Raw genomic sequence first — 7848 nt, 5'->3', positions numbered from 1 at the left:
AGAATTAGCTACATTTCTTTAAATAAACCCCCTCAAGGTTCTTCTGAAGATGGTTGTGGTTCTCCCAGCGGCCGTAAATTCTGCCTGGGAGAGGCTGGGGCAGGTACCCTCCCACCGGCATCCTCCAGCCAGTATCCAGCGGGTGGGCGAGGCCGCCGTGGTGATGGCACCGATTAGGTAATATTCCCTGCCCCCTTAGACTGCAGAGGTGTGAACTAGTTTAAAACTTTTACGAGGGTTTTTATTAGACTCCAATGCAGTCGCAGCCTCTCTGCAGCTGCCAACTTAGCCAGTCGCTCACAAGTTACGACAAATTAGGAATACCTAGTGCCTAAGCTATTCTTACACTTTGGGGGCAAAATCCCAAACAAATCGCGGTCTTCCCTGGGGATCCAGCCTCCCTCTCAGAAGCTGCACTTATAGGCGGAACGATGGCAGAGCCGGGAGCTCATTACGGCTTCGTGGTAATGATGTGGTTCAGCTCTCTCAAACACATCAAACCCAGGATCCTTGATTATTTGCCGCCTGGCCACAGAATGCCCTCTCTCTTGCCTCTTTGATGGCTTTCCAAAGTCATCCATTCCCTTCTTTTCATTGTGTGTATTCCTTAAGTGACCTTATGACTTCTCCGAATTCACATCTCCAAAGGCAGTGTTGGCTTTGGATCCTCAGAATAGGTATCGTGACACGGGAAGATCTCATGCCCCTCTGCTTGGGAGAAATGCCGAGGAAGAAGGGGACACCTCGAAAGACATGGCAGCCTGGATCTGGCTTCAAAGCTCTTATTATGTGCCGGCAAAACACACGCACCGGGCTGTCCAGCTTCTTCACCTGCGAAAGACATGCGTCTCCCCATATTAGTCTGACTGACACAGAACTGAATAAGCACAAGGCAGAGGGCTCTGTTGTTCTGTCTTGATGATGTGTATTGAAATGCGTCCATTTAGCCGTCCTCAAACTTTTCCCCTTGAACTTTCAATCCGGGCACCAAAGCGACATTGTAGTGCAATGATCACTGTACTCAAACATGTCTGTTGAACAAATGAGGTTTTAGAAAGAGAAAGTGATCATCCAAGCACTATAATGTCATATTTAAACTTATTAAAAATACCTTAATGCAGCACATGAGGCATTTGTGCGAAGATGATCTGCTTTATCCATAATCAATATTTGAAAATATTAACTCAGTTCAGTGTGCCTCATCGTTGTGTCTGTTTTTGTCAGTTTCTATTTGACTTCCTGCCATGATGTCACTTCCTGTGAAATAGTTTGTGTTCTCTGAAAAATTATGCAGATGTAACTCATTTAAATCTTTCTCCCTTTATTTTATAGACAAAATCGAGGTCCAGAAAAAAAATCGAAATAGTTTACGAGAAAAACCCGGTACAAATTCTGATTCTACCACATCCAAGAGGTTTGGCTTTGGGCAAGTTGTTTAGCCTCTCCAGGACTCTGCGGCCTCAACTGTGAACAGGAGGCCACGTTAACGAAAGGTAGAGCTGTTTGTTTACTAGTTGAATAAATGGCATATTAAGCGTCCGACATGGAAAAGATGCTCACAAACTGTAGCTACCTTCTCCTGTCTTTATAGACACATCTGGGACTAGAAACCAGAATTCCTGACTCTCGATCCAGCATTCTTTCAACTCACAATATAGTTGAGACCTAACACGTATTAATTTCAGATGTACAACGTAATGATTTGATATAAATACATATCGCAAAATGATCACCACAGTACGTTTAGTTAACATCCATCACCATATATAGTCATAAAATGGTTTTTTTTTTTTTTGTCATGGAAATTTTTAATACCTACTCTCTTAGAAACTTTCAAATATGCGATACGGTATTATTCATTATAGCTACTGTGATGTACATTACATCCCAGGATTTATTCATATAATAACTGGACATTTGTACCTTTTTGCCACCTTCATCCATTTCACCCATCCCTCATAGCCCCTGGAAACCAACTGTCTATCCTCTGTATCTATGAGCTCATTTTGCTGGTCTCTTTATTTTAGGTTCCACATATAAGTGAGATCATACGGTATCTGTCTTCTGTCTGACTTATGGCACTTAGCATAATACCTACCCACAAGGCCTATCCGTGTTGTAGATGGCAGGATTTTCTTCCTTTTATGGCCAAATAACATTCCACTGTGTGTGCGTGTGTGTGTGTGCATGTGTATACACACAGAATAGAATAGATACATCACATTTTCTACGTCCATTAATCCATTGACGTACACTTAGGTGGTTTCCATGTCTTGGCTATTATAAATAATGCTGCAATGTACAGGGGGTTCCCTTTTCTCCACATTTTTTGCCAACATTAGCTATTCCTTTTCTTAGGAACAGCTCCATGAACTGTTCCTAGAGCGTATGTACTTGCTGAAGTCTTTAAATAATACGGATAAGTAAACAGTTATGGGAAGTAAATGTCTTATGCTTGCTGCGTTGGCAAGGTAGTGCCCAGAGCTTTTCTGCCTCTAACAAATCTCCCTTTAAAGTCGGCAGTTACCAAAGGCTACTTCACGGTGTGGTTCACGGAAGCAAATAACAACCTATTTACATTTTGGACACAAAGAAGAACATCTTTACTTGTTTAGTTCTGGTTTTCATTTACTCAGATTGTTGACTCATAGAATTTCTTTTCTGACTGTGGACTTTTCAAATCCACTTACTTTATTTTCTACTCTTTGGATTATTTGGTTGTGTTGAACTTTAAGAAGTCGGTGCAAATCACCACTTATTTTGCTTCTCCAAGAACACTGACATTGTCTAAGGTCGTACACCTCAGTGCAGACTGAACAGGGCGTGACACTCTGACTGTGGCTCCATGGCGATCGACGCGAGAAGCTGAGAGGCACAACCACCAGGGCTGGGTCATCCCGACTCACCCTCTGCCACAGTGTGTATTTCTTACTCAATATGATGACTTGCTCGCCTGGTATAACCACTGACTCTGTTTGCTTAGATTTTCCAGAGGATGGCTCCAGCCTATAGTGCCTATGTATATACATACACACATATATCCGTAAATATGCGATATTCACGTGTATATAACTGTGTATATTATATATAAAATTCTGTATTTTCTGTGTAATGTATATAGTACCCTATATGTTGTGTACTACACGCACACTCAAACACACATGAATCTCATACATGCATCCTTTTGTACAGCATAGAATACCTACACATAGTTATTCCAAACAGTACTTATTTCTGTGGATAGGCCTGGGGATCAAGGTGGAAGGAGACTAATGGTTTTTGGTCTAAAACTTTTACACGTTTGTATTAACTAAATTAACTAAAATAAGTGCCTGCCAGTCTCAGTCTCTCCAGCATTCTTTGGGACTAAAGTCAGAAGGTTTTTCAGCATCCAGTATATTTGGTCCAAGTCGATGAGAATGTTTGCTGTTGATGTTTCCTTGTCTTTCTGGTCCTGTTTCTCTAATAAGATTTTACTGGCTCAGTCAACACACTCTCCGATCTGCTATCAGGATCTTCCTGTTTTACTTTATTCTCTTAGAACCATGGGAATTGCCCAGAGAAGCCATAGTGATGATCGTCATGTTAGAGAAAACATGCCAATGTCATGTCTGCATGGGCTACCTTGAGCAGAGGAGCCAGCCGCCTAGCAGAACTGAAAGAACATGGTACTCAGAGAGACAAGGTTGATGGAGGAGAGGCAAGAGAGGATCCCACAGGTCATTGTGCAGGTCCCTGAGTCTTGGTTTGACAAGGGGGTGCTATGAGTTGACTCCAAGCTAAGGAGGTTACTAAAGTTCAACTTTATCTACTCTTGGGTTAGGTGTGTATGGGCATGTGTATGTAAATTTTAGAAACGTAAAACTTATTTAGAGTTTTGTTCAAACGTAGAAAGAAAGGGTAAAGAATATTAGCTCATTTGCAGTGGAAAAAAACAAGTTTTCAGTGAGAGCTGGTTATTCCATCTAGATTTTCCTAGCGTCGAACATAATGAAAGAAAAACAGACCAACTAATACTACATTTATTTGGATAGGTGAGCTCAGTGATCAGATGTCAGCCCTCAAAAGTTATCATTCAACCTAGAAACCCAATTTAATTATTTGCAATTAATTCTCCTACTTTGTTTGGAAAAAGATGACTATATCAGTTTTACTTATAGTCTCCTTCAAAAATGTTCGTTTTCCTTCTGATTCAAGGATCAGTTTCTACTACTGTTTTTGTCTTTTCGATGTTTTTTTTTTCATGTAGATAAGCAAAGTGTCAAATGAAGACAGGATTAAAAATAATTAACAATTATAAGAGTTTAAAAATATACTTTTCAATCTTAATTTAAACTCTGCCTTGAAGACCAAATTGATATTTTGGAAAAACCTAAATCCTTTGAGAGAACTAAACTTATTAAAGTAGTCTAATGTGCATGATATAAAGTAAAAAGAAAAAAAAATCATTGAATCTCTAAAATAATATTAGTTTTTTTATGTCAATTTTTCTTTAACATCGACTTCTTTTTTGACTGTTTTATTGAAAACTCTACAGACAGTAGCTTATTTTTCCACCAACCTAAGCACCTGAGACTTTTGGCTGATGGATATAAGACTAATAAAATTGCCCATAAAATGTAACTTTATATCATAACTTACACAATGTTTATATATTCCAACCTTTACTTTTTTCCCAAAAGCAAACATCTCAGTGTTTGTATGTGTAGATGCATTATATTACAATGGAAAATAAAAATTAATAACTTGATTTTGAATAATGATACTTGCTCTGTTGTCATATTGTTATGTTTTGTGCATACCATAAATCTAAATAAAGGGAACACTGATCTCATTTAGCATAAAATTCTTCTGAGCCTAACGTGAAGGAAATAGAGTAATATTTTATTGGAACATATTTTATGAGCTTGATTTTCAAATGCTACGGTAAAATCGTGTCTCCGATTCTCTGAACAGCCTGAAATAATATGGAATAATAATAATCTCTCTCTCTCTTGATTTAGTAGAGGAAATAGGAAATGGCTCACACCGTTATGAAGGCTGAGAAGTCTCAAGATTTGCCATCTGCAAGCGGGAGACCCAGCACAGCTGGCGCTGCCAGTCAGTCTCCGGGTCAGCCTGAGAACCAGGGCAGTTGATGGCACTAAGTCCTAATGTGACTCCCAATACTTGAGAGCCAGCGGTATCAGTATCGGAGCATAGGAGAAGATGGCTGCCCGGCTCACGCAGAGGGTGAATTCGCCCTTCCTCCGCCTTTCTCATTGGATGATGCCCACCTGCGCCGGTGAAGGTGATCTTTTCTCAATCTGCTGATTCAGATGCTCACCTCTTCCAGAAACACTCTCACGGACACACTCAGAAATAACATTTTACCAGCTATCCGGGCATCCCTTAACCCAGGCAAGTTGGCACATAAAGTTCACCATCACATCTTGTAACTAGCACACTGCGTGCTCCCACCTCTGGGTCTTTGCCTAGAGCAGTCATTTTGCAGCGATGCATTTGGCTGGCTCCTGCATCTCCTTTAATTCTTTGCTTGGTGTCGTCTTCTCAGAATCCCATGCTCATCCTATTTAAAAATTACACTCCTGCCATCCAGCACCTTCCATCCCTTTTATTCCGTCATTTTTCTCTGTCGCACTTATCACTTTTGAAATGCTATTAATCTACTTATTTATTGTCATCACTGTCTGTCTCCTCACGACATTTTATAATATTCATGGTACGAGGGACTGGTATTTTTCTTTTCTCTTTTCCCCGCTGTATTCCCAATGCTTATAACTATGTATATAGTAACCCGATAAATAGTGTTGTATAAATGAATACATAAATGAATGAATAGGTATAGGTGACTTTCTCCAAACATTTGTTGTGTTCACTAGTTAATTCCCTAAATGTGTTTTTAAAAGGAATTTTAACATTTTTATAAAAATGATAGGCTTACTATAACCACCACTTAAACTGATGACAATGGACATTGTGATAATTTAGAGTAAAATCCCAAAGAGAGGGAGCCAGTAATGAGGCAAATTTGCTGAAGATCATAGAATTCTTCTTGACCATAAAAAAAAAAAAATCAATAAATGTAGTGTTACTCTGCCAAGTATGACAGAACCAGAGTTGTAAGCATTTGACTCATTCGGCACAAGGAAATTGATGTGGATACTTAAACGAAAAGACTTGATAAAAATGTGATTTGTTACTTATCTACCACTGTTACCCGGTGGGGTGTCTCGGCCCCTGAAATTTCTAAAAGTCACACGCCGAAAAGTGTTCTGGGCGCGGATGTTCTTGAATGCAACGGAAACCAGGTAGAAAACATAGCAGTTCCCCACAGCGGATTTGTGACTGAGCAGAGACTTGAAGGAGAGAGTGGAAAGCGGGCCAAAAAAGGGCTGGCAGGGAGGTATCGCTCGCTCTTCTCCTTCCCTTTGTCACTTGTGTACCTCTTTCTTCTCCTTAGTCTGTGACTCCCTTCCACGTTTGAGTCGGAAAGAGAACGGAAGATCGTCTTTGCGGTTATATGAAGAGCGTAGTTTTTTCGTCTTTGCTAAAGATGGATACTAATTAAGAACGAAAAAGCTGAAAATAGGTATTCGGAAGAAAAAAATGTTACTATTAGTAAGGAGAATCAAGTAGTGAAAACGATGCTGAAGCAGGGGAAAGCAGACACCGTATTCCACCTGGTCACCCTGAATCATTGTTAAGTTCTCCCCATTTTAGATTTCAAATAAGTGTCTGAAATATGTCGAGGGGGAAAATAAATTATTGCAGTCACATCGCTATCACGTGCCAAAATGCCGCGCGTGTTGCAAAAGTCATATTTCAATAACCTTAGACAATTTCTCCACCAGAATGAAGTTGTGTCCTATTAAGTGGTGCTTGGTCCGTCCAGCAAACATTCTGTTTACATTAGAGCGAATATCAGTGCCCGAAGACACGTAAAAGGGTAAGGAGTACTGGTTTCTCCTGGAATATTGGCCATTAAAAATGCAATTTGTTCTGTTTAGTTACGAGAATTGAGTTTTTTTGGGATAAGATTCCAGCTTGCATTTTTAGATTTCTGTGCTGTCTGTGTACTTAAATATCTTTTCTCCCCAGAATCCCTTCTATCCATCGTTAGCTCTGTAACTCCCATATAAGAAGATATTTATACTAAAATAAGGAATCGAATTTGACTAGCTCTAAGTTTTAAATGCATGAGTTGGTTTCCCTAACAATAGAAGAAATGGGAGTTTTTACATACTGCCCTTGAGGTCAGTACGAGTCATTCCACTACAATTACTTTTAAGTTTAGAGTAATCGTTAGCTTCGTGGGCAACCACAAAGAGATGAGAAAGGGCCCCGAGAATTCAATATCTATCTGTATATGGATCTGATCTCTCTAGGGCAACGTTACAGATACTATTTCATTTTGCCTTTTCTACATTAATAAAACTATTCTGTTATTCCTTTTCACGGTATAGGAATGGAATGGATTTAGAGAAGTTAAATAGTTAACCCAGAGTCACGTAGCTAATACACGGCAGAGATGGAATTCCAAGTCTGACCTCAAGGTCAATGCCCACTCAGAAAAGGGAGCTCCTGTGTGATACGGCCATCGGGGGAGCAAGGGCACGCTTGTCTTTGTGGCTATCACAAGAGAAGAGACACCCCCCCGTGGTTCGTTTTTAGACCTCCACATGTCACCCCTTTCACCGGCATGGTGAACCCTACCCCACCGAAGTTACCGGCTCAATTGTCGCTTCTTCCTCTTTTCCTGTTTTCATATTTCTGTTGCGTGGATTTGATTCTGCCACCTAGGCAAGGTGGCTTTTCCCGCAGGACATGGTGTGTGCATCAAGGGCA

Source organism: Pteropus vampyrus, unplaced genomic scaffold (assembly GCF_000151845.1).
Source record: "Pteropus vampyrus isolate Shadow unplaced genomic scaffold, Pvam_2.0 Scaffold121, whole genome shotgun sequence".
Taxonomy (NCBI): Eukaryota; Metazoa; Chordata; class Mammalia; order Chiroptera; family Pteropodidae; genus Pteropus; species Pteropus vampyrus.
The sequence above is the reverse complement of the archived record's forward strand: the minus strand, read 5'-3'. Positions refer to the sequence as shown.